Source organism: Bombina bombina, chromosome 5 (genome assembly GCF_027579735.1).
Source record: "Bombina bombina isolate aBomBom1 chromosome 5, aBomBom1.pri, whole genome shotgun sequence".
NCBI lineage: Eukaryota > Metazoa > Chordata > Amphibia > Anura > Bombinatoridae > Bombina > Bombina bombina.
The window spans coordinates 1,133,161,943-1,133,188,603 of NC_069503.1; positions in this window are offsets into that span (position 1 = coordinate 1,133,161,943).

Genomic DNA, 26,661 nt, shown 5'->3' on the forward strand with positions numbered 1-26,661 from the left:
TTAGGGGTGTTTAGACTGTTTAGGGTGTTAGGTGTAGACATTAAATGTATTTCCCCATAGGAAACAATGGGGCTGCGTTAGGAGCTTTACGCTGCTTTTTTGCAGGTGTTAGGTGTTTTTTTCAGATGGCTCTGCCCCATTGATTCCTATGGGGAAATCATGCATGAGCATGTTTTGCCAGCTCGCCGCTACCGTAAGCAGCGCTGGTATTGAGGTGAGATGTGGAGCTAAATTTTGCTCTCTGCTCACTTTTCTGCGGCTAACGCCGGGTTCTTAAAAACCCGTAATACCAGCATTGTCTGTAGGTGAGCGGTGAGACAAAACTCGTAATCTAGGTAATAGTTTGTGCATTCTCTGCAGGTGTTTCTGGAATCTAAGTTTCAAAGAGAATCCTTGCAGCATCATAATCCGAAAGGGACAGTGTCTCTGCTCCCTCTATATGGTATTTAAGTTGGATTTTCACTTGTATTTGTTGGTCTGATGAAGGGGTGCAAGCCCTGAAACATCACTGGAAAAAAATAACAGTTTTTAAAGTCAAGCCTAGTGAGTGCTGTTTCCTTCTTGCTTGTTAATAATAATTTTGGATGAAGACTTCTGCCCATCTGGAGGACCACTTCTGCCCGTCTGGAGGACCACTTCTGCCGGCTTCGTTGAGGACATCTTGTCGCTTGGATGAAGACTTCGGGGGTTAGTGTTAGGATTTTTTTAAGGGTGTATTGGGTGGGTTTTATTTTTAGGTTAGGGCTTTGGGCAGCAATGGAGCTAAATGCCCTTTTAAGGGCAATGCCCATCCAAATACCCTTTTCAGGGCAATGGGGAGCTTAGGTTTTTTTAGTTAGGCTTTTATTTGGGGGGTTGGTTGTGTGGGTGGTGGGTTTTACTGTTGGGGGGTATTTGTATTTTTTATTTACAAGTAAAAAAAAATGATTTCTTTGGGGCAATGCCCGGAAAAGGGCCCTTTTAAGGGCTATTGATAGTTTAGTTTAGGCTAGGGGGTTTTAATATTTTGGAAGGGCTTTTTTATTTTTATAGGGCTCTTAGATTAGGTGTAATTAGTTTAAATATCTTGTAATTTGTTTTTTATTTTCTGTAATTTAGTGTTTGTTTGTTTTATGTAATGTAGCTAATTGTATTTAATTCATTTAATTTTATTTAATTGTAGTGTAGTGTTAGGTGTTAGTGTAACTTAGGTTAGGATTTATTTTACAGGTAAATTTGTATTTATTTTAGCTAGGTAGTTATTAAATAGTTAATAACTATTTAGTAACTATGCTACCTAGTTAAAATAAATACAAACTTTCCTGTAAAATAAAAATAAACCCTAATCTAGATACAATGTAACTTTTAGTTATATTGTAGCTAGCTTAGGGTTTATTTTTAGGTAAGTATTTAGTTTTAGATTGAAATATTTTTTTATTGAACAATTGGTACAATACACAGTCTATATCAATAGCAGATACCATAAATAAATCACAACTGTAAAGCATCTATTACACATTTCTCATCATTGTACTGCATTTTTCAAATCAACATTTTCTTTAGCCAGTCTTCACTGTGTGTTACAAGTTGAAGCTCCAGTAGAAACATGAGTCCAATTGTTACAATTTTAAAGATCTAACAATGTTTAACAATGAACCTAAATACTCTATATAACCATTATGCCAGCTCGCTTCATCCTTTAATTTGTTGTATTATCAATAAACAGTTCTTACGAAATCTCCACATCTTAAACATCCACAGAGCCCACTGAGTACTCTCATTCGCAGTATCTACCGCTGCTCTCAAACTACTGTTTCTTTCTCCCTTGCTTGGTAGCTTATCCTATATGTGTTTTTCATTAAGGATCCAGTAAAACCAGACTCTATTGAAAGATTCCACCTCGTCTTGTATGTATGCTGCAGTCTCGCATAAGCCAAACATACTTCTAATTCTCCCCAGCACTTCCATTCTCTCCGGGATTCCCACCTTCCAGTATTTTGCTATAGATATACGGGTCACGGTACATACAATTCTAATGAATTTATTTATAGGTGCATTGAATCTTGGATCCTCACCATTCAGCAAGGCCTGCATGGGCATCAGTTTTACCTGTTCCTCTAATATAGTGGTTATAATTTTAGAAAGGTCTAGCCATACATTTCGTACCTCCGGGCATTCCCACCACATATGAAAATATGTACCTAGCTGTGTGCAACCTCTATAGCATTGCCTGGAACCTCCCCTCACCATGTGTGCTGTTTTTAAAGGGGTTAAATACCAACAAAATGTTGTCTTGATGTTGTTCTCCCTTAGATCCGCTCCCAACAAATCTGGTTCCAAGTCTTTAGGTCATATGTTACATCTAAGTCCACTTCCCAATGAAGGGCAGTCTGTGGCTTTGAAATTATGTGTGTTTCCTGTATGAATAAATATAAGTGGGACACCGCACTTTTCTGTCTGTTTTCTGTACTGCACAGTTTCTCAAAAATGTTTTTGGCCTTGGCCTCCCTTCCCGTCCTGTTATATAGCGTGATAGCTGAGGCTATCTGTAGATATACAAACCACTGCAGATGCAGAGGTCTAAGTTTGTCCTGTAATTGATTGTAAGTCAAAATCTTCCTATTAATTAAAAAGTCTGCTATCCGGTAAAGGTCCTTGTGTGCCCACTTGTCTATCAGTTTATGTAATTCTCCTGAAATTATATACTTCAGTGGTCTTATTAAAGAATTAGTTGGCAATAGTGTTCCATTTCTATTGGTTATTGCTAGCTGCTTGATAGCTATTTTAGTGATCGGGTTTTGGTAGCTCCCGGGTCTCCCTCTAGTTTCTTTACCCCATAATATATCATCTGGGCCGTCATAACCCCCAATGAGGGCCTCTAACTGGGGCCATACTACATCCTCCTGTTTCCTCCCCAAGAGAGAGTTCTGGGCTAGTCTAGCTGCTGTGTAATAATCCATCAAGTTAGGAAGTCCCACCCCTCCCAATTGGCGGTGTCTGGTGAGAGTATCCCGAGATATCCTCGCATGTCTAGATCCCCTGAGGAATTTATGTAAGTCTGTCTGGAGGGTCTTCAAGTCAGATTTATCTATCTTTACAGGTAAGGAGCGAAATAAGTATAGGATTCTTGGGAGAATGTTCATCTTAATCGACGAGAGTCTCCCATACCATGAAAAGTTATGTTTCTTCCACTTCTGCAGATCAGATCTAATTGATTTAAACATAGGAATATAGTTAGCTCTATATAATTGGTTAGATTGTGCCGTTAGTCTGATCCCCAAATACTTTATGTCATCTTTCACCCATTTGAAGTCGAAGTTTGTTTCTATCAGTTTGATAGTGTGTTTTGGTAGACCTATTGAGAGCGCCTCACATTTGTCTAAGTTTATTTTATATCCTGAAATGGAGGAGAACTGTTGTATAGTTTTATATATGTTGGGAAGTGAAATGAGTGGCTTGGTGACTGTTAACAACACATCATCTGCGAACAGAGTGATCTTATGCTGAAATTGTTGTATTTGCATGCCTGAGATGTCTGGGGAATTTCTTATGTTTGCAGCTAGTGGTTCGATACATATCGCAAAAAGAAGGGGCGACAGGGGGCAGCCTTGCCTGGTGCCATTAAGAATATTAAAAGTATCTGACATACGCTGTGGGTGTTGAGTATAAACCTCTCAGTGCTGTCATGAATGACCCAGTGAACCCCATCCTTGTCAAAACTGTATCCATGTACGCCCAATCCACCCTATCGAACGCCTTCTCCGCATCCAAGGACAGGACCAGAGAAGGCGTTCGCTCATGGTACAAATAATCCATAACCGTAATCATTTGTCTAATATTGTCTGGAGCCTCTCTGTTTTTTATAAACCCTACCTGGTCCGGGTGCACAATAGAGGGCAGGATATGTTTTAAGCGGTTAGCCAGGATTTTAGTGACAATTTTCATATCTTGGTTTATTAGAGATATGGGTCTGTAACTTGAACATAGTGTGGCGTTTCTACCCTTTTTTGGTATTACAATAATTTTGGCTTGTAAAAGGTCAGCAGATATGGGCTGGCCTTCTAGAATATGATTGGCGAATTTAACTATATGTGGGATCAGGATCTGTCTGAAGAGTCTATAATATTCCCCTGGGAATCCGTCAGGACCCGGGGCCTTGCCTGGTTTGAGCTCTTTTATAGCTGTCACCACTTCAGCTTGTGTGATTTTTGCATTTAATTTGTCTTGGTCTTCTGTAGTCAAGTGTGGAAGGTTTGCTAAGTCTAAGAAATTTTCAAGCATATTTTGTGTTTGTGTGTTATGTTGGACCTTCTCCCCATCATACAGGTTTCTATAGTACTCTGCAAACGTGTCCACAATTTCTTGTGGGTGAGATGTAATACTCCCTGTTCCTGTCTGAATACTCGGAATAGATACTGATTGATATTCATCTCTAATTTTTTTGGCTAAATACCTGTCAGGCTTGTTTGCGTATATGAAATAGTTGGCTTTAAGCCTTTGGGCTGCCCTAATAGAATTATTATTCAATAAAGCAAGCAAATCTGTTTTTTTCTGTTGCAGGGTCTGTAAAATGAGTCGTGAGTTGGTCCGTTTGTGCTCCTTTTCTAAAGAGTCAATATCCCGCTGTAACCTCAAGTATCTATTGTCGGTCTCTTTCTTGTGAATGGCTTTTTCTTTGATTAACAATCCTCAAAACACCGATTTGTGCGCTGCCCAAACCGAGATCGGGTTCACAGTAGAATCAGTATTGATTCTCCAGTAGTCACTCATTGCTTTAAAAGCTTGTCTTTAGTGTTGGGATATTTTAGACAGGTCGGGTCAAACGTCCATGTTCTAGTCCTACCTGGGTCAATAATGGAACCGAAAAATAGTTGTGTAATGGAGTGATCCGACCAGACACATGTATGTATATTTGCCTTGCGTAGTGTGGGCTGCATTATTTGGCTAGTAAAGATATAATCAATTTTCGTGTAGCATTTGTGTGCTGAGGAGTAGTATGTAGTGTCCGCTGTGTCCCCGTATAGTGTGACCCAGCTATCTTGTAGCCCATGCGGTGAAAGTAAGTCGTCAATTTTTGCAGCTATTGCTTTTTGTCTTGATTTTTTCTTTGATATATTTTCTATCGTGAACTTCCTCAACGCTGCCAGATCTATATTGAAATCTCCTGCTAATATTATTCTTGATCTAGACCAGTTGGTTAATAAATCGGAGATATGTCTAAAAAATGGTTCCTGCTGCTCATTTGGCGCATAGATATTACATAGGATTATTTCTGTACCCTGTATGTTGCCCCTTACTAAAATATATCGACCTTCTTTGTCTTTCATTGTTTCCCTGTGCTCAAAATTTAAAGATGAGTGAATCAAAATAGATACCCCCTTAGTCTTAGTATCAGAAGTAGCATCGAAGTGTTGTGTATATTCTTTGGACCAGTACCTAGGAATCTGTGTATTCAAAAAGTGGGTCTCCTGTAAAAACAAAATATCGGCTTTAAGCCTCTTGTATTGTGTCAGTGCAGTCTTCCTCTTTATATCTGAGTTGAGGCCTCTCACATTGTGAGATATCAAATTAACTCCAGGGAAGTCTCGTGATGTAGTCATGATAATGTATCACCCCAATCATACAACCAGTCCTGACTCATAAGCTCTCCCTCTCTACCTGATTGCTTTAGTATATCATAATTCTTACCATCCTGTAAGACCCCAACAACAGGCTCCTGATCTCCATCTCTAGTGAAACTCTGGGTGTGGTTATTACCTTGTATGAAGCGAAACTGGCATAGTTCAATACAATTAAATAGCATAAATAACTTTGGTTTTCCCTGTAGAACGGAACAGAAAAAACAACATAAAATACATAACATGAAGTGTATATTAAGCATTAACATAACTTATAGGAGATGATACTAGGTTTCTCATAACATTATCTCAGTTCTCTATAGGTGGTATGGTATATCAGATAAGATTTAGCCCATACTTATAACCTTTATGTTAACAGTCTCAAACCCTTGGCCATCATAATTTATCTATGTAGCATGTATCCTCCACGACACTGCCAAGGCAATGTCTAGGAGGGAGTCTTAACAGTCTCTCACATTCGATATATCTTGAGGCAAGCATAGTTCAAGAGTGAGATCAGGGTCTAAATCTCTTGTTATTAACTTTTGTCCAAGTGGATTTCTTGTTTGTTTGCGTTGGTGCTTGTGTCCCTGTTTAAGTATTTAGTTTTAAATAGGAATAATTTAGAGAGTGATAGTAATTTTTATTTAGATTTATTTAAATTATATTTAAGTTAGGGGGTGTTAGGGTTAGATTTAGGTTTAAAGGGTTAATACATTTAGAATGGTGGCGGCGATGTTGAGGGCAGCAGAATAGGGGTTAATAAATATAATGTAGGTGGCGGCGATGTTTTGGGCAGCAGATTAGGGGTTAATAATATTTAACTAGTGTTTGCGAGGTGGAAGTGCGGCGGTTTAGGGGTTAGTATGTTTATCCTAGCGGCGGCGATGTCTGGAGCGGCAGATTAGGGGTTAAAATTTTTATTATAGTGTCTGCGATGCGGGAGGGCCTCGGTTTAGGGGTTAATAGGTAGTTTATGGGTGTTAGTGTACTTTTTAACACTTTAGTTCTGTAGCGTAAAACTCATAACTACTGACTTTAGAATGCGTTCGGAATCTTGGAGGTAGAGGGTGTACCGCTCACTTTTTGGCCTCCCAGGACAAACTCGTAATACCAGTGCTATGCAAATCCCACTGAAAAAAGACTTTACGAAATTTAAGTAAGTTGATTTGCGTTAAGGCCAAAGAAGTGTGCAGTGCCCCTAAACCTGCAAGACTCGTAATACCAGCAGGTGTTAAAAAGCAGCGTTAGGACCTGTTAACACTGCTTTTTAAGCTTACCGCAAAACTCGTAATCTAGCCGTATGTTATTTTATTTTGTTAAAGTATTGGTGAAAGTCACTTAAAAACCCACAAAACAACCGAAAAAACCATAAAAACAATTTGTACATAATTTTTATTCGATTTGAAATGGACCATATTGTCCTGGAGAATGTGCGCTTTCTACACCAATATAGGGTTAGATTACAAGTGGTGCGCTAAAGTTAGCGCGGATCGCAACCATGCTTACTTGCGAATGCTTTACAAGTTGAACGTAAATGGGTGCGGTCGTGCGCAAACAAAATTTGGGCTTATCGGTTTGGTGCCACCTGAAATGTAAGTTAATGGGACAGTCTACACCAGAATGTTTATTGTTTAAAAAGACAGATAATCCCTTTATTACCCATTCCCTAGTTTTGCTTAATCAACACGGTTATATAAATACACTTTTTACCTCTGTGATCACCCTGTATCTAAGCCTCTGCAAACTGCCCCCTTATTTCAGTTCTTTTGACAGACATCCATTTTAGCCAATCAGAGCTGGCTCACTGGAACACCAGGTGCGTGAGCACAGTGTTATCTATATGACACACATGAACTAACACCCTCTAGTGGTGAAAAATGGTAAAAATGCCCTGAGAGAAGAGGCGTCCTTCAAGGGCTTAGAAATTAGCATATGTACCTCCTAGGTTTAGCTATCAACTAAGAATACCAAGAGAACAAAGCAAAATTGGTGATAAAAGTAAATTAGAAAGTTGTTTAAAATTACATTCTCTATCTGAATCATGGAAGTTTATTTTGGACTAGACTGTTCCTTTAAGAAGCAGCAGTCATAAGACCGCTGCTCCCTAACTTCTCTACAACCTTTTAGGTTGCGGACTGAAATCATCATGATCCAATATGATTGGGATGATTGACGTCCCCTGCTAGTGGCCAATTGGCCGCAAGTGAGCAGGTGCAGCATTGCACAAGCATTTCACCAGAACTGCTTGTGCAATGTTAAATTTAGCGGGGTCGAGCGGACATGATTCGCTACATCGAATCATGTCCGCTCGACCCATAGGGGCCGATTTATTAAATGTTGAATGGACATGATCCGCTGTAGAGGATCATGTTCGATTGACATCACTAAATGCCAACAGCATTCGCTATCAGCATTTATCATTGAACAAGCATTTCTGGTGAAATGCTTGTGCAATGCCGACCCCTGCACATTTGCGGCCAGTCAGCCGCTAGCAGGGGTGTCAATCATTCCGATCATACCCGATCAGGATCACTGCCTCAGAGGTGGTGGACGAGTTAAAGAGCAGCGGTCTTAAGACCGCTGTTTCTTAACTCCTGATTCCGACGAGTCAGAAGGCTCACACGGAATAAGCAGCATTGACTGCTTCATAAATCGGCCTCATAGGGTAAAGTGTAAGGGGTAAAATAAAAAGGTGCACCAAGCACAGCATTAGAACATTAAAATAAAGTGTTACAATCACCCATCAATGTCATTAAGAAACACCTTAATAATCTAAAAATGAAAAACCAGTCTGGACCTGATCAAATCCCGGCAATGCTGTTGAATCTCAGTGCGCTGGCAATTGCTAAACCTGTCACAACCATAATTAACGAATCCTTGGTGTCTAGATACATACCCAAACTTTGGAAGACTGCAAAAGTAGTGTATCCATAAAAGGGGTGAGTTAACCTTGGTTACTAACTATCGCCCAATATCATTGCTCCCAGTATTGTCAAAAATATTAGAAAAATGCGTCCATACGCAACTATGTTAGTATAACCAACAATCTAACTATCTGACACCTGATCAATCAGGTTTTCGCCCGAATCACTCCACTACAATTGCCCTCCTAAAAGTTTGCATCGACATCCAAACTGGCATGGAACAAGGAGACCTAACTAGAGCTATTTTCCTTGATTTTGCAAAGGCCTTTGACACAGTAGACCACGACATACTACTGCTCAAACTAAAAAACTCAGGTATTGGTAATCGTCCACTAACCTGGTTTTGATCATATGTATCGGATCGATCACAATATGTCTCCATTTCTGACAGCGACTCCCTCCCTCTCCCAGTCACTTGTGGTGTTCCCCAAAGTTCCATTCTCGCCCCCCTACTATTCACATTATTCATAAATGATTTGCCAAATGTCTGCAAATCCTCAACTGTACACATGTACGCAGACGACACAATAATCTGTGAAAGTAAATCCGATCTGCCGCAGCGTGAGGCAGTGCTCCAAGGCCAGTTCACAGAGGTAGAAAAGTGGATCTCAAAAAACAAACTCTTCCTAAACACTGACAAAACTGTCACAATGATCTTTGGAACGGGACCTTGTGGTGACATTTTATCGCTGGAATATTCACCTAGCTGTTATTAAAATCCCTTCCCCCAGGTACACCTTTCTCTCTGAACTAAAGACACTCCCAATGGCCTATAAGCCACTCCCTTTTGAATTGGGGTATAAAATACTGTAACACCAGAACCTCTGTCTCTTTTTTCATATCCTGCTCCTTCTAAAAAGATGAATGATGTTGGACACAGAGAATCTGGCTAGGTATTTCTGGGATAATATTCTGTGTAGCAGTATTGCACAAATTGGGATTTTTGTAGTAAGTTGCCCTGTATCTTAAATGTGGACTGTGTTGCGGTAAAATAGATTTATATATATATACCTGTAAATATTTATCTTATTATTAACATATATTGATTCCTAAATAAACTGTTTGGCAAATAATAGAGACCCTCTCAAAGAGTTTATTTCACAATTTATGTGTGTTGGTTTTAGTGGTTTCACCATAGAGATTTAGTATATTATATTTAGTAGAAAGTAAAGATATTTTAAATCAATAGATAACCACAGACCTAAATTACACAAAATACAAAATTCCCATCTACGCATCAAAACAAAATCAAATGGCACACTGACCGCAGTCCACTCATTCAAATATTTGGGTATGTTGTTAGACCCCAATCTATCTTTTGGCCTCCACATAGAAAAAATTGCATCTAAACTCTATGCAAAACTAGGTGCCCTGTACAGAAACAAATCTTGCCTCAGCTCTGCAGTAAAGGAAAAGATTGTACAGCAAATGTTGACGCCTATCATGGATTACGGGGATGTAGTTTATGCACCTGCTCCGCAAACTCACCTTAATAAACTAAATACATTATATAACTCATTCTGCCGCTTTGTGCTACAATGTAACTACAGGACCCACCACTGTGACATGCTAAAAGAACTAAACTGGCTGTCGCTGGAATCCAGACGCACCCTCCATCTTTCCTGCCTTGTGTTTAAGAGCCTTTCTGGGAAGCTCCCACCCTACCTGAGCAGAATGCTCTCCCCAGCTATTCCCACCTCCTATAACCTCCGATCCAGTACCAGCACATTATTTAGCTTGATCAATACAAAAAGAAAGCAGCTCGATCCTCCTTTTCGTACAGAGCGCCACAATTATGGAATGATCTCCCGCACACTTTCAAACCTTTCCCATGCCTAATATCCTTTAAGAGATCCCTCTCTTTATATCTCAAAACAGAATGCGCCTGTCATGCTTGATTATATGTTTCCTACCTGTTCTATGTTAAATTTTGCATATATTATGTATTAATATTCGGCTAGATTACGAGTTTTGCATTAGGCTTAAAAAGCAGCGTTAGCAGGTCCTAACGCTGCTTTTTAGCGCCCGCTGGTATTACGAGTCTTGAAGATACAGGCTCACCGCTCACTTTTTTGGCCAGACTTGGAAATACCGCACATCCACTTACGTAAATTGAGTATCCTCTTTTTTCAATGGGACTTGCATAGCGCCGGTATAGGATTGTTTCTACCTTTATTCCGATTGGCTGATAGAATTCTATCAGCCAATCGGAATTGAAGGGACGCCATCTTGGATGACGTCATTTAAAGGAACCTTCATTCAGTGTTAGCCGTCGGATGAAGAGGATGCTCCACATCGGATGTCTTGAAGATGGACCCGCTCCGCGCCGGCTGGATGAAGATAGAAGATGCCGTCTGGATGAAGACTTCTGCCCATCTGGAGGACCACTTCGCCCGGCTTGGATGAAGACTTCTCCCGGCTTCGTTGAGGACTTTGGCCCGGTTGCATGAAGACTTCTCCCGGTAAGGTGATCTTCAAGGGGTTAGTGTTAGGTTTTTTTAAGGGGGTATTGGGTGGGTTTTAGAGTAGGGTTGGTTGTGTGGGTGGTGGGTTTTAATGTTGGGGGGGGATTTGTAATTTTTTTTACAGGTAAAAGAGCTGATTACTTTGGGGCAATGCCCCGCAAAAGGCCCTTTTATGGGCTATTTGTAATTTAGTGTAGGGTAGGTCTTTTTTTATTTTGGGGGGGCTTTTTTATTTTGTTAGGGGGATTAGATTAGGTGTAATTAGTTTAAAAATCTTGTAATTTGTTTTCTGCAATTTAGTGTTTTTTTGAACTTTTGCTAATTTTATTTAATTGTATTTAATTTAGGGAATTAATTTAATTATAGTGTAGTGTTAGGTGTAATTGTAACTTAGGTTAGGTTTTATTCTACAGGTACTTTTGTATTTATTTTAGCTAGGTAGTTATTAAATAGTTAATAACTATTTAATAACTATTCTACCTAGTTAAAATAAATACAAACTTGACTGTAAAATAAAAATAAACCCTAAGATAGATACAATGTAACTATTAGTTATATTGTAGCTAGCTTAGGGTTTATTTTACAGGTAAGTATTTAGTTTTAAATAGGAATAATTTTGTTAATGATAGGAATATTTAATTTGATTTCTTTTAATTATATTTAAGTTAGGGGGTGTTAGGTTTAGGGTTAGATTGAGGTTTAGGGATTAATAACTTTAACATAGTGGCGGCAACGTTGGGGGCGGCAGATAAGGGGTTAATAAATGTAGGAATATTTAATTTGATTTCTTTTAATTATATTTAAGTTAGGGGGTGTTAGGTTTAGGGTTAGATTGAGGTTTAGGGATTAATAACTTTAACATAGTGGCGGCAACGTTAGGGCCAGCAGATTAGGGGTTAATATGTTTATTATAGTGGCGGCGACATTGGGGGCGGCAGATTAGGGGTTAATAAGTGTAGGTAGGTGACACCGACATTGGGGGCGGCAGAGTAGGGGTTAATAAATATAATGTAGGGTTCGGGGATGTTGGGGGCAGCAGATTAGGGGTTCATAAGTATAATGTATGTGGCGGCGGTGTCCGGAGCGGCAGATTAGGGGTTAATAATTATAATGTAGGTGTCGCCAATGTCGGGGGCGGCAGATTAGGGGTTAATAAGTGTAAGATTAGGGGTATTTAGACTAGGGTTCATGTTAGGGTGTTAGGTGTAGACATAAAATGTATTTCCCCATAGGAATCAATGGGGCTGCGTTAAGGAGTTTTACGCTGCTTTTTTGCAGGTGTTAGACTTTTTTCATTCGGCTCTCCCCGTTGATTCCTATGGGTAAATCGTGCATGAGCACGTTACACCAGCTCACCACAACTGACTTAAGCAGCACTGGTATTGGAGTGCGGTAATGAGCAAAATTTTGCTCAACGCTCACTTCTTGTCTTTTAACGACGGGTTTGTAAAAACTCGTAATACCAGTGCTGCATGTAAGCGAGCGGTGAGGGAAAACTGCTCATTAGCACCGCACAGACTCTAACGCAAAACTCGTAATCTGGGACATTGTTTTTTGCATTTTATTGTACCCTATTGTATCAATGCAATGTTTTGTGGACCCAGGACATACTTGAAAACGAGAGAACTTGTGATGGAAGGGCCTAGGCCAACTGAGCAAATGGCAGGTATAAGCACGTTTAGATTATAAAAAATGTTTAATACAATTAAAACAGAAGATATACATAAAATACAATGATTACAATATAAACCAATAATTCATGGATCCATGATGGTTTGTACAATATATAATTAAATATATTACACAATGAGGAATATAAAATTAAACAGTTTAAAAAATGAGGATGATAAACCTTATGAAAAAGGACTAATTATGATGGGTACACAATCCTATAGACATAGGATACTGGCCTGGACCCAAACTGTATTATACTCCAAAGGGTGCAGTCAAGCAGCCTTGTATGTGATGTATAAAAACAATCCGTGAGAAAAGTCTCACACCTTAGTGAATAATGGTGATGAGGAGTGTGAAATAAAATGTGTAAATATGTGTAAAAAATATATGTAAAAAAAGAGAATATAAAATATACAAATGCCTAGTGACCACATATATAGATATATATATATAGGTAAAGATAAATATTTTACAATTAAAATCATATCTACTATATCTAGAAATTTATATTTAAAAATAAAAATAAAATTTCCTTCTCTCTTTGGGTTTAGCATTGTAGGACTAACATGGTGTCGGGTTAGCGCAAGTGATAATTTTAGGATTTTTTTTTTTTTTTAAGCATGCTCTATTGGCCTCTATTTATCAAGCTGTCAACCGCAAATACCCTGGAATTCCGCAGCGTATTTGTGGCGAGCCTGATTCGCCGTAGTAATCAAACCCTACAGACTGGTAAAAGTAGAATATAGTGACGTAACATACGATCCGCCAGACTCAGTCCGACACAGATCGATGGTTACATCACTACAGATGTTGCAAACGCAAGTTTGGCACAATCTGACTATTTTTGGAAGTTATCAAAAAACTACCAGGTACACTCGCCACTATTCCAGCCCAGCGTACCTGGTTTTCAATCCACCGCCCTGGAGGCGGTGGATGCCATAGGAATCAATGGGAGTCTGACAGCAGCGAAAGCTCATGTTCGCTGCTGCCCGATATCCCATTGATTTCTATGGTAGTTTCTATACCTATCACCCTAACATGTACCCCAAGTCTAAACACCCCTAATCTGCCCCCCCTACACCGCCGCAACTAAATAAAGTGTTTAACCCCTAAACCGCCACTCCCGGAGCCCGCTGTCACCTACATTATACTTATTAACCCCTAATCTGCCCCCCTATACCGCCGCAACTCTAATAAATGTATTAACCCCTAAACCGCCACTCCCTGAGCCTACCGCATCTCTAATAAAGTGTTTAACCCCTAATCTGCCCCCCTTACACCATCACCACCTACATTATACTTATTAACCCCTAAACCGCTGCTCCCGGACCCCGCCGCCTACATTGCATGTATTAACCCCTAATCTCCCGCCCCCAATGTCGCCGCCACTATATTAAATTTATTAACCCCTAAACCTAAGTCTAACCCTAACACCCCCTAACTTAAAGATAATTTAAATTAATCTAAATAAATATAACTATCATGAAATAAATTATTCCTATTTAAAACTAAATACTTACCTATAAAATAAACCCTAAGATAGCTACAATATAACTAATAGTTACATTGTATCTAGCTTAGGGTTTATTTTTATTTTACAGTCAAGTTTGTATTTATTGTAACTAGGTACAATAGTTATTAAATAGTTATTAACTATTTAATAACTTCCTAGTTAAAATAAATACAAAAGTACCTGTAAAATAAATCCTAACGTAAGTTACAATTACACCTAACACTACATTATCATTAAATTAATTACCTAAATTAAAATAAATTAATTACAATTAAATAAAATTAGAGCAACAGAGAAAACGGCAGGCACTCATTCCCAAACTTGGTAATAAAATTAAAGATATTTTATTGAAAAATAGTAGCAAAAAAGTTATGCAGACATGGCAGGTGAAAACATGCTGAACAATCTTACGCATTTCACGCCCCCTACATGCGCTTACTCATCAATTAAAATAAATTAATTAGAATTAAATAAAATTAACTAAAGTACAAAAAACCCCACTAAATTACAAAAAATAATAAAATAATTACAAGTTTTTTAAACTAATTACACCTAATCTAATCCCCCTAATAAAATTAAAAAGGCCCCCAAAAATAAAAAGCCCTACCCTATACTAAATTACAAATAGCCCTTAAAAGAGCCTTTTGCAGGGCAATGCCCCAAAGTAATCAGCTCTTTTACCTGTAAAAAAAAATACAATACCCCCCCAACATAAAAACCCACCACCCACACACCCAACCCTACTCTAAAACCCACCCAATCTCCCCTTAATAAAACCTAACACTACCCCCTTAAAGAACACCCTACCTTGAGACGTCTTCACCCAGCCAGGCACAAGTGGTCCTCCAAAGGGGCAGAAGTCTTCATCCGATCCAGGCAGAAGAGGACCTCCAGACAGGCAGAAGTCTTCATCCAGGCAACATCCGACACGGAGCATCCAGACCGACGACTACCCGACGAATGAATATTCCTTTAAATGGCGTCATCCAAGATGGTGTCCCTTGAATTCCGATTGGCTGATAGAATTCTATCAGCCAATCAGAATTAAGGTAGGAAAAATCCTATTGGCTGATGCAATCAGCCAATAGAATTGAGCTTGCATTCTATTGGCTGTTCCAATCAGCCAATGCTGGGTTAAGACGTCTCAAGGTAGGGGTATTGTACTTTTTTTTTACAGGTAATAGAGCTGATTACTTTGGGGCAATGCCCTGCAAAAGGCCCTTTTAAGGGCTATTTGTAATTTAGTGTAGGGTAGGGCTTTTTTTATTTTGTTTTTTTTTATTTTATTAGGGGGATTAGATTAGGTGTAATTAGTTTAAAAAACTTGTAATTATTTTATTATTTTCTGTAATTTAGTGTTTGTTTGTTTTGTACTAGTTATTTTATTTAATTGTAATTAATTTAATTTATTTTAATTTAGTTAATTTATTTAATTATATTGTAGTGTTAGGTGTTAGTGTAACTTAGGTTAGGATTTATTTTACAGGTACTTTTGTATTTATTTTAACTAGGTAGTTATTAAATAGTTAATTACTATTTACTAACTATTCTACCTAGTTAAAATAAATACAAAGTTGCCTGTAAAATAAAAATAAATCCTAAAATAGCTACAATGTAACTATTAGTTATATTGTAGATAACTTGGGGTTTATTTTATAGGTAAGTATTTAGTTTTAAATAGGAATCATTTATTTCATGATAGTTATATTTATTTAGATTAATTTAAATTATCTTTAAGTTAGGGGGTGTAAGGGTTAGGGTTAGACTTAGGTTTAGGGGTTAATAAATGTAATATAGTGGCGGCGACGTTGGGGGGCGGGAGATTAGGGGTTAATGCATTTAATGTAGGTGGCGGCAGTGTAGGGGGGTCAGATTAGGGGTTAATAAATTTAATGTAGGTGGCGGCGGTGTAGGGGGGTCAGATTAGGGGTTAATAAATTTAATGTAGGTGGCGGCGGGGTCTGTGAGCCGCGGTTTAGGGGTTAAACATTTTATTTAGTTGCGACGGGGTTCGGGTGCGGTGGTTTAGGGGTTAAACATTTTATTTCGTTGCGGCGGGGTCCGGATGCGGCGGTTTAGGGGTTAAACATTTTATTTTGTTGCGGCGGGGTCCGGGTGTGGCGGTTTAGGGGTTAATAACTTTATTTAGTTGCGTGGGGTCCAGGAGCAGCGGTATAGGGGGTAAACAGTATATTTAAGTGTGGGTGCTTAGTGACAGGGTAGCAAGAAAGCTGCGAATAAGCCGATGAGCAGCGAGATCGATGACTGTTAGTTAACAACAGTCCGCTGCTCATCGCACCGTACTTGGTGCGTGGCCTTTTGACAGCTTTCTTGATAATTATGGCGAACGTATTCAGGTCCACGGCAGCGATGTTAGGCGATCTTAGGCAAGCGTATTGGTGCCGTTGAATGCAAGAAAGTCGACGGCTTGATAACTAGAGGCCCATTTGTTAACATGGCCGCAATATGAGCTATATTTTTACTTTCAACTTGTAATATGTGCGCTAACTTGCGCACGTTAAAAGTTTACTTCCAGCTGTGTTGTGGCGCGAGAGTGAAAATATTTAGCGTTCCACTTGTAATCTGGCCCATAATATCTATGCATTGGTTCCTTTTCTCTAATCATTTAAAACTTTTAAAAGATGAATGATGACTCAAGTCCCCCATAATAACCGCCTGCCTTGCATACGTGTTTTGATGCATAGCTCTTCGCCGCTGCAGCTAATCACAAGTCATTTATAAAAGTAATAATCTTTAAAGGAATTTCATGCAGTATTTGGTGCCCATCTTTACAGGTCCAATGAACAAATCAGACAAAGGGAAACAAATTTAAACATTTTTGGAGCATAAAATGAGTTTCTAATGATCTAATCTGCCTGAAATTAGAAGGATTTTATTACTGTATCATGAAAAGCAATGATTACAAATTTTGGTGTAATAATGAGGTTACTAACAGAACCAAATAAAAAGTAATAAAATATTTATACTTACGTATTTGATTTGACTTTTTTTGCAATGGTGAAGCAATTACTTTTTCCAAAATATAGTATTGGTGTTGTTGTTGTATTTACTGTGTATATGTTACTAAATATAGTATGGGTATTGCTGTTGTAGTTACTGTGTATATGTTGCAATATATAGTATCGGTATTGCTGTTGTAGTTACTGTGTATATGTTGCTAAATATAGTATCGGTATTGCTGTTGTAGTTACTGTGTATATGTTGCTAAATATAGTATCAGTATTGCTGTTGTAGTTACTGTGTATATGTTGCTAAATATAGTATGGTTATTGCTATTGTAGTTACTGTGTATATGTTGCAATATATATTATCGGTATTGCTGTTGTAGTTACTGTGTATATGTTGCTAAATATAGTATGGGTATTGCTATTGTAGTTACTGTGTATTAATTGTTGCTATATATAGTATCGGTATTGCTGTTGTAGTTACTGTGTATATGTTGCTAAATATAGTATGGTTATTGCTATTGTAGTTACTGTGTATATGTTGCAATATATATTATCGGTATTGCTGTTGTAGTTACTGTGTATATGTTGCTAAATATAGTATTGGTATTGCTGTTGTAGTTACTGTGTATTTGTTGCTATATATAGTATCGGTATTGCTGTTGTAGTTACTGTGTATATGTTGCTAAATATAATATGGGTATTGCTGTTGTAGTTACTGTGTATTTGTTGCTATATATAGTATTGGTATTGCTGTTGTAGTTACTGTGTATTTGTTGCTAAATATAGTATAGTTATTGCTGTTGTAGTTACTGTGTATATATTGCTAAATATAGAATCGGTATTGCTGTTGTAGTTACTGTGTAAATGTTGCTAAATATAGTATCGGTATTGCTGTTGTAGTTACTGTGTATATGTTGCTAAATATAGTATCGGTATTGCTGTTGTAGTTACTATGTATATGTTGCTAAATATAGTATCGATATTGCTGCTGTAGTTACAGTGTATATGTTGCTAAATATAGTATCGGTATTGCTGTTGTAGTTACTGTGTATATGTTGCTACAATGTAATTCCTATCAATTTTATTATAACAGTTATTTTAAAGGGACATGAAACCAGAAATTTTTCTTTCATGATTCAGATAGAGAATACAATTTTAAACAATTTTCCAATTTACTTTTATTATTTAATTTGCTTCATTCTTCAGATATCTTTTGTTGAAGACATAGTAATGCACATGATTGAACCAATCACACGATACATTTATGTGCAGCCACCAAGCCTATTTAGATATACTTTACAACAAAGGATTTCAAGAAATTGAAGCAAATTAAATAATAGAAGTAAATTGAAGTATAATAAAATTATATGTTCTTTCTAAATCATAAGAGAAAACATTTATCATGTCCCTTGAAGTTTAAAGGATAAATAAAAAACTGTATCTGTGGATGTTAGTTGGGTAGAGATCTTGGGTAATGCTGATGAACACAAATATTCACCACCCTTTGGGGCCGATTTATCATAGTGTGAGTGGACATTATACGCTGTAGTGGATCATGTCCGCCGCACATCGATAAATGCCAAAAGCATACGCTGTCGGCATTTATCATCGCACAAGCATTTCTCTATAAATGCTTGTGTAAAGCCGCCCCTGCACATTCGCGGAAAATAAGCCGCTATCAGGTGGTTTCAATCAACCCAATCATATGTGATCGGGCTGATTGCTGTCCGCCTTAGAGGTGACGGACTAGTTAAGGAGCAGCGATCAGGAAACAACGGGGGTAGATTGTAGCATCCGCTGCTTGTTAAATCTACCACTTTGTCTTGATTAATGTTTCTTAAAGGATTTTACTTTCAAAAACAAATCCCACAGGTTATTATAATCTATGGATGAAACAAAGGTACAGAACATTAAATATGTTTACTAATTACAGTCTTCAAATGAATATAAATTCAATATGGTGAATTTCTACTTCATGTCACCCAGTTGTTCACCACCTGTGCCCCTTATTTTATGTGACCAAACACCCTATTTATGAGTTACTGAGCTACAGGCGGAGGGGGCAGTGCCACAGTCCTGGGCACAGGTTGTTCAATAGAGATGCTGCTTCCTAGAGTTTGCCAGCTTTAAAACCATTCTTCTTGGTCTTAAAAAGCGTTAATGCTTTGAGCATTTCTTCTAATGGTATAGAACAAGCTGTAATGCCCCAAGGCTCGGTAGGGCAGCTCTATACCTATCTGGCATCGGGTCTTGAAGTGCACTGAGAGCCGCACTTTTGTGGCTCACAGGGCTAGTGGGAACTTTAGGAAGCTTGCGGCTGTTTAAGTCTGGGGCAGTGCCAAGGGAGCTTTCTCTTTAGAATAGGGTCCGGCTAACTACAATGATGCACTGTATTTGCAAAAGATCTGCGTACTAAATAAATGTTTTATCATTTTAAAACAAATTTTTATTTATTTTTGCAGTTCAGACACACACCTTTTGAAATGTTTGTTTATTCTTTCTCCTTTGCTGCGGCAATACAAGTATAAATTAACTTCTGCACTAATCAAACAATCACTGTGTAGCACTTTGCAGTAGCAAGGTTCTGGATCAGTGGGTTAGGTCCTGCCACTCGGGAGGCAGTGAGGAAAACAAAACCCACAAGGCAAATGCATGTCTCAATCCGACACAGATCAATGCTTACGTCATTACAGATGTTCCGAATACACATTCGGCTCTATTTGACACTTTTTTAAAGTTATCAAATAGTTAACTTCTGGCCCAGCGTACCTGGTTTTCAATCCGCCACCCTGGAGGTCGCGGATGCCATAGGAATCAATGGGAGTCTGAAAGCAGCAAAAACTTGTGTTCGATGCTGTCAGATCTATGGTAGAAAACAAGTAACGTTTACACCTAACAACCTAATATAAGCCCCGAGTCTAAACACCCCTAGTCTGCCACCCCAACATCGCCGCCACCTACATAATGTTATTAGCCCCTATTCCGCCGCTCCCAGACCCCGCTAGAGAGAGCTAAATCCTATTGGCTGTTCCAATCAGCCAATAGGATTAAAACTTCTAAAATCCTATTGGCTGTTCCAATCAGCCAATAGGATGAGAGATCAATCCTATTGGCTGTTCCAATCAGCCAATAGGATTGAGCTGTCATCCTATTGGCTGATTGGAACAGCCAATAGGATTTTAGCAGCTCTAATTCTATTGGCTGATTGGAACCTTTCAGCCAATAGGAATGCAAGGGACGCTATCTTGGATGACGTCCTTTGCATTCAAGTTCCAGTTTACGGCGGCGACCGTATTGAAGAGGAGCTCCGTGCCGGATGTCTTCAGGATAGATCCTCTCTGCGCCGGATGGATGAAGATAGAAGAGGCCGCATGGATGAAGACTTCACCGGATAGGTGAAGATGGAAGAGGTCACCCCGGATGAAGACTTCTTGCCGGCCGGATGGATCCTTCAAGCGGAACTTCAAAAACTGTAAGTGGATCATCGGGGGTTAGTGTTAGGTTTATTTAAGGGTTTTTTGGGTGGGTTTAATTTTTAGAGTAGGGTCTGGGCTGGTAAAAGAGCTAAATGCCCTTTTAAGGGCAATGCCCCTACAAATGCCTTTATTCAGGGCAATGGGAGCTTAGGTTTTTTAGATAGGCTTTTTATTTGGGGGGTTGGTTGTTTGGGTGGTGGGTTTTACTGTTGGGGGGTGTTTGTATTTTTTTTACAGGTGAAAGAGCTGATTTCTTTGGGGCAATGCGCGCAAAAGGGCCATTGGTAGTTTTTTTGTAGGCATGGGGTTTTCTTAATTTGGGGGGACTCTTTTATTTTGATAGGGCTAATATAATATAAAAGGGTGGAGCATGGAGGGCCATGGAGTAATATGCAGAACATATTAGCTCAGTGTGAATCCGAGGTTAAGGGAGCTACCAAAACGAATTTTTCTCCCAGACCCCATGAATCCGGAAGGGAGACTATGTCCTGGGGCTCAAAGCTTGGGTAGCAGCAGTCAGATCAGGTCCGGAGTGTAGCAGTGTGTATATGCAGCTCCCAGTATTGATCTGAGCAGCAGGTGCGGCGGCCATATTGGGGATCCATGCGTTCGTTCAGACTGCAGCAGCTAACGGCCTGTGAAGGTCCAATTAGAGATGACAGACGCCGGATTTGCAAAGGGGTATGCTCTTGCAGGGGATGGGCACCCACACAGCCGCATAATGTTTTAACCTCAACCCGCTGGGACTCTGGGGCCCCTAAATAAAAACGCTGCACAGGTACTCCACAGGGATATGTATCAAGCCTAGCAAGTAAAGGGGCTACCTAACAAGGGGAGATAGCACACATCTAATATGGAGCTTTGAGGATCAATAGACCCCCTAAGTGTATAGTTATAAAGCTGCAAAGGTCACAGCACAGGGGATTTGGGCACTATAAGACCCACTGCATATAAATTGAAGATCCTACACAACACAGGCACATTTGCTGGGGCCTACCATAAGCAGAATCTCCCTATTATGTCTGCCAGAAAGCTAGTTAATGGTTCCCCAGGGAGGCAAAGCCACTGCCACACACCAGTTCTTTAGGCAGGTGAAGAGGGACAAAGCTACAGTAGCCTTGAGGAGGAGAATGAGGAGGATGCAGACTTAGATACCAATACTTCAGACTCTCAAGCAGATCAGACCCCAGTAACTAAGGCTGATATTAAAATGTTGGTCTCCAAGCAAGATATCTCTAATACATTTGATAAACTCTGGGACAAGATGGATGCTATGCAGAACTCAGTCACAAGTAGTCTAGCAGACATTAAACACATCCATCATCAGGATCTGGACAACAGGGTTTCCACCTTGGAAGATGGTGAAACTACAGTGCTGGAGGAGGTTAACTCTATATCTCAGCAGGTAGAGACTCAGAAACAAGAGCAAGAATTGATCCAGGACAGAATGAAGGACCTTGAAAACCGCAGCCGTAGGTGTAATATTCGCTTGAAGGGAATCCCTGAATCAGTGTCCCCAGAGGAGCTAGATAGATACTTGTCTCTATTATTTCAGGCTATTTCTGGACACACTGAGGAAGGCTGCTTTCAGATGGATAGGGCTCACTGGGCTCTGAGGGCAAAACAAAAGGGACGCCCCACTAAGGGATGTCATAGTCCGCATGTTTCGTTTTAGGGAGAGGGAGGTTGGCAGCCTCCAGGAAGAACCAGACCTTCAAGTTTCAGGGGTCGGTGATCCAGTTCTATCAGGATCTATGTGTACGGACCTTACAGAGAAGAAGCTCCATGAGATCGCTTACACTGTTGCTGCGGAAAAATGAAATCAACTATAGATGGGGATTTCCCTTCATGCTCATCATTCTCCACAAAGGAGCTACATACACCATTAGAGAAGCTCGAGACATCCCGGAAATCTGTAACCACTTGGGCCTGAAGGCTCACCAGATGACTTCTGACCTGACTGTGTCGAGTAGCGGGGATCATAGTAAAGCTCGCTCCTTGCCACAGAGACAAAGCTGTTTGAAGAACACCAAAAATAAGCAAAAAACCTAAGATCCTACATGGCTGAGTAGCTGAGCGAGAAGCCTGGGGATTCTAATGGACCCAGGGCCTCTACCTTCCCCGGATCGACAAGATTCAGATGAGTATGCAAGTACTACTGTTAGTTAGAAGGTTAATAAGGTCTAAGCCCATGAGGCTACACTCTCCAGGAGGGGTAGTAATGGTTGTAAGGAGAGAGCAGAGGAAGTTTAAAATGTTTGGGATTTGGATGATATCTGGGACACTAAGCCGAAAGGGCTAATTGAGGAGGACAAAAATATGACTGTGGGACTTTGGAACTTGGGGGGGGGGGTGGATTTTGCTTCCTGCTAAGAGGGGATGTGTTGATTTTAGATCCTCAAGACATATATAGCTCCCTTGATCTCAAACTGTATATTCTAGTATAAAAATTTTAATTGCACGATTGTTGTTATACATGTATGATAAGATATTGTTTATAAATGCTTACTAAAAGGGAATGGGCACTAGGCTCACGCTCTGTCCTTGCTTTTAAATTTACAGTGTTGAATTGTTTAATTTGTTTATTATTGTTTTGTTATTGCGGTACTGACCGATGGCTAAGTGTATTAGTATTATCTCACATAATGTGAGAGGCCTCAATACAGATGTGAAGCAAAAAACAGCACTCACTCAGTACTCGAGAGCTAGGGCAGACCTAATATTGCTACAAGAAACACACTTCACAAATACAGTTATCCCTAAATATTGGTCAAAACTGTTCCCTCTGCATTATCACTCAACGACGGATACAAAAAAAAGGGGGGTTTCCATTCTCATCCATCAATCACTCCAGTTTCACACAGAGGAAGTGATCACAGATCCGAATGGAAGGTTTCTCATAGTTAGGGGGTGCATTCAAAATACCCCAGTTACCATATGTAATGTGTACGCACCCAATGAGAAACAGGATATATTCTTCAGGCAAATTTCACATCTCCTGACACAATGGTCCCAGTCCAGAAACATAATAGCAGGTGACTTTAATATTTCTTTATCCCCACTTAGGAACACAGCGACAGTAAAATTAAACAGCAAACAACATAGACACAATTATATCACAAAATCTATCAGGGACTCCTTAGCTATGCATAACTTAATTGACACATGGGAGGCTAAATATGGTACGACAATTGATTATACATACTATTCGTACGCACATAGATCATACTATAGGTTGGACTATATTTTTGTGAGTCAAACATTGATACAATATGTTATATCATCTTCTATACAACCATGTGTGTGGTCAGACCACTCACTCGTACAAATAGAACTGACGGGTATTATCAACATTCATAGGCAGCGCTCGTGGACCTTCGACCTGTTCTCGGACCCCCTCAGAATCACCAGACTTTTTCCAAGATGATCAGAGAATACTGGTCCTTGAATATGGAGACAACCATTAACTCCCTTAGCACTTGGGCGGCACATAAACCATATCTTAGGGGCTTGTTAATAAAAGAAAAATCGAGATTTATTAAGCAACACACAGAGAAAATAAATGCACTGCAGACGGAGATTAGGGATTTAGAGAGGAGTCATCAACAAACATTATCTATACCTACCTTTAAATTACTTCAATTAAAAAGAAAGACATTGGCAAATATTCTAGATTCCAATTCGATCAGAGCTATACAAAAGTTGAAGGCCCATTATTTTGTATACTCGAACAAGCCAGACTGATACTTAGCGCATAAAATATGGGAGAAGGTTCAGAACTTCTCTATCCCTTTAATATTGAAAGAGGATGGCACACGCACATCTGCCCCCAAGAGATAGCGGATACTTTTGCAGACTACTACACCATCCTTTATGATGGCAAGAAAGTGGAACATACCCCTCATACACAAGATCTCCTTCAAAAATTATTGGCAAATGCTACTCTCAATAAAATAAGCAAACAGGATAGTGACAAACTGAATGCGGATATCACAAGGGGGGAGATTCTTCTAGCACTCAAAGACCTGAAAGCGGGCAAAACCCGGGACCTGACAGCTTCCCGGGCAAGTATTACAAAATATTTAAAGAAGAATTAGTACCCCATTTGCAGAGCTTTTGCAAAGACATTATGCAGGGCAGGGCTATCCCATCGGAAATGCTGAGCGCCAAAATTGTAGTGATCCCTAAGACTAGTAAGAACCCTGAGAGATGCCAGAGCTACAGTCCTATCTCTCTGATAAACCAGGATGTTAAAATCCTCACTAAAATTCTGGCCAATAGGCTTAAGAAGATAGCCCCAAAACTGGCCCAAACGGACCAGGTGGGCTTTATTTCAGACAGGGAAGCACCAGATAATGTGAGGAGGACGGTGTCCCTGATTGATTATTTAAAGGGAAAAGGAACGCCTTCTCTGCTCCTTTCTTTGGATGCAGAGAAGGCTTTGATAGAATAGACTGGAAGTATATGACCTCAGTTCTGACAGGGATGGGTTTTGGGGGGTCATTTATGACGGCAATAAGAGGGCTATATTCTACACCGACAGCAGTCATCAGGGCAGCATGATTTCAATCCAAGACTATAGATGTGTTAAATTGTACCCGTCAGGGATGCCCCCTATCTCCAATTCTCTTTGACTTATGTATGGAGCCACTGGCGGCGAGTATAAGAAATAACCCAGATATTTTATGCGTGGTTGTTAAGGAATCGAAATATAAATTGTCGCTTTTTGCAGATGATGTTCTGCTGACCCTGACTAGACCTCTGATATCTTTGCCCAACCTATATCAGACCCTTCAGGACTTCTCTCTTGTTTCGGGCTACAAGATTAACTTAGATAAGTGTGAAGCACTGCCCCTGAACCTATCACCACAGACTAAAAAAATGATTGAGGCCAACTTTGAGTTTGCCTGGGCTAAGACGTCTATTACCTTTTTAGGCATCAAACTATCAGATTCATACCATAGTCTTTATGGTCTGAACTATGTCCCACTTTACAATACTATCAATAGAGGCTTGAAGAAGTGGAAAACTTATAAATTCTCCTGGTATGGTAGGCTGTCGGGGATTAAAATGAATATTCTCCCAAGACTTTTATATCTTTTTAGTGCACTCCCAATAATGGTGCCGAGATCTGAACTACAGAAACTACAAGCTTCCTTGAATAGTTATATAAGGAGGGAGAGACGGGGCAGGATAGCCTCAGACATACTAACCAGACAACAACAACTAGGAGGAGTAGGCCTCCCGAATCAACTACTATAATGCGGCTAGGCTAGCCCAGGACTCTTTACTGGGCAAGAATGATTGCAACATTTGGTGGACCAGACTTGAGGCAGATCTGGGGGGTTATGAATCTCCGACAGATATATTATGGGATTGGGACCACACAATTGACAGTCACTCTTACAGGACTCAGGCCACAGCGGACACAGTTAGGGGCTGGAAATTACTTACTAGACCTCTGAAGTTGATACACATGAACTGAAGGACCAGACCAATTTGGCTTCTGCTACACCCAGAACTGCGCACACAGGTGGGGAAGTGACATAACAAGGGTCTGTATAGAGTAGCTGACTTTCTGGAGGGTAACCACATACGGACTCACTCCCAAATCCAAGATACTATCCATCCAATAAAACTACACTGCTTCCTCTACTTACAGGTATCCTCTGCCATACAGAAATATTGTTCCCTTGGGTTTCAAAGACACCCACTACACTAGAGCACATTTGTACTTCCCCAGTTAGATTGAAGAAGCTGATTTGGAAAATATACTTGACTCTACAGGGAGGTAAAACCCCAAACCAGTCAACCATAGTATCTAAATTGGAGCAGGATTCAGGACTTGACCTTCCAAGAAATAAATGGGATCTAATTATATTTAACTCAAGTAAGGGACTGATCAGTGCTGACCTTAGAGAGAATTGCATTAAGACAGTTTTCAGGTGGTACCTTACCACAGAGAGGACATGCCACTTTACCACTTTACGGTTCCAACCAATGCTATAGGGGGTGTGGGGCTAGGGGGACATATAGGATC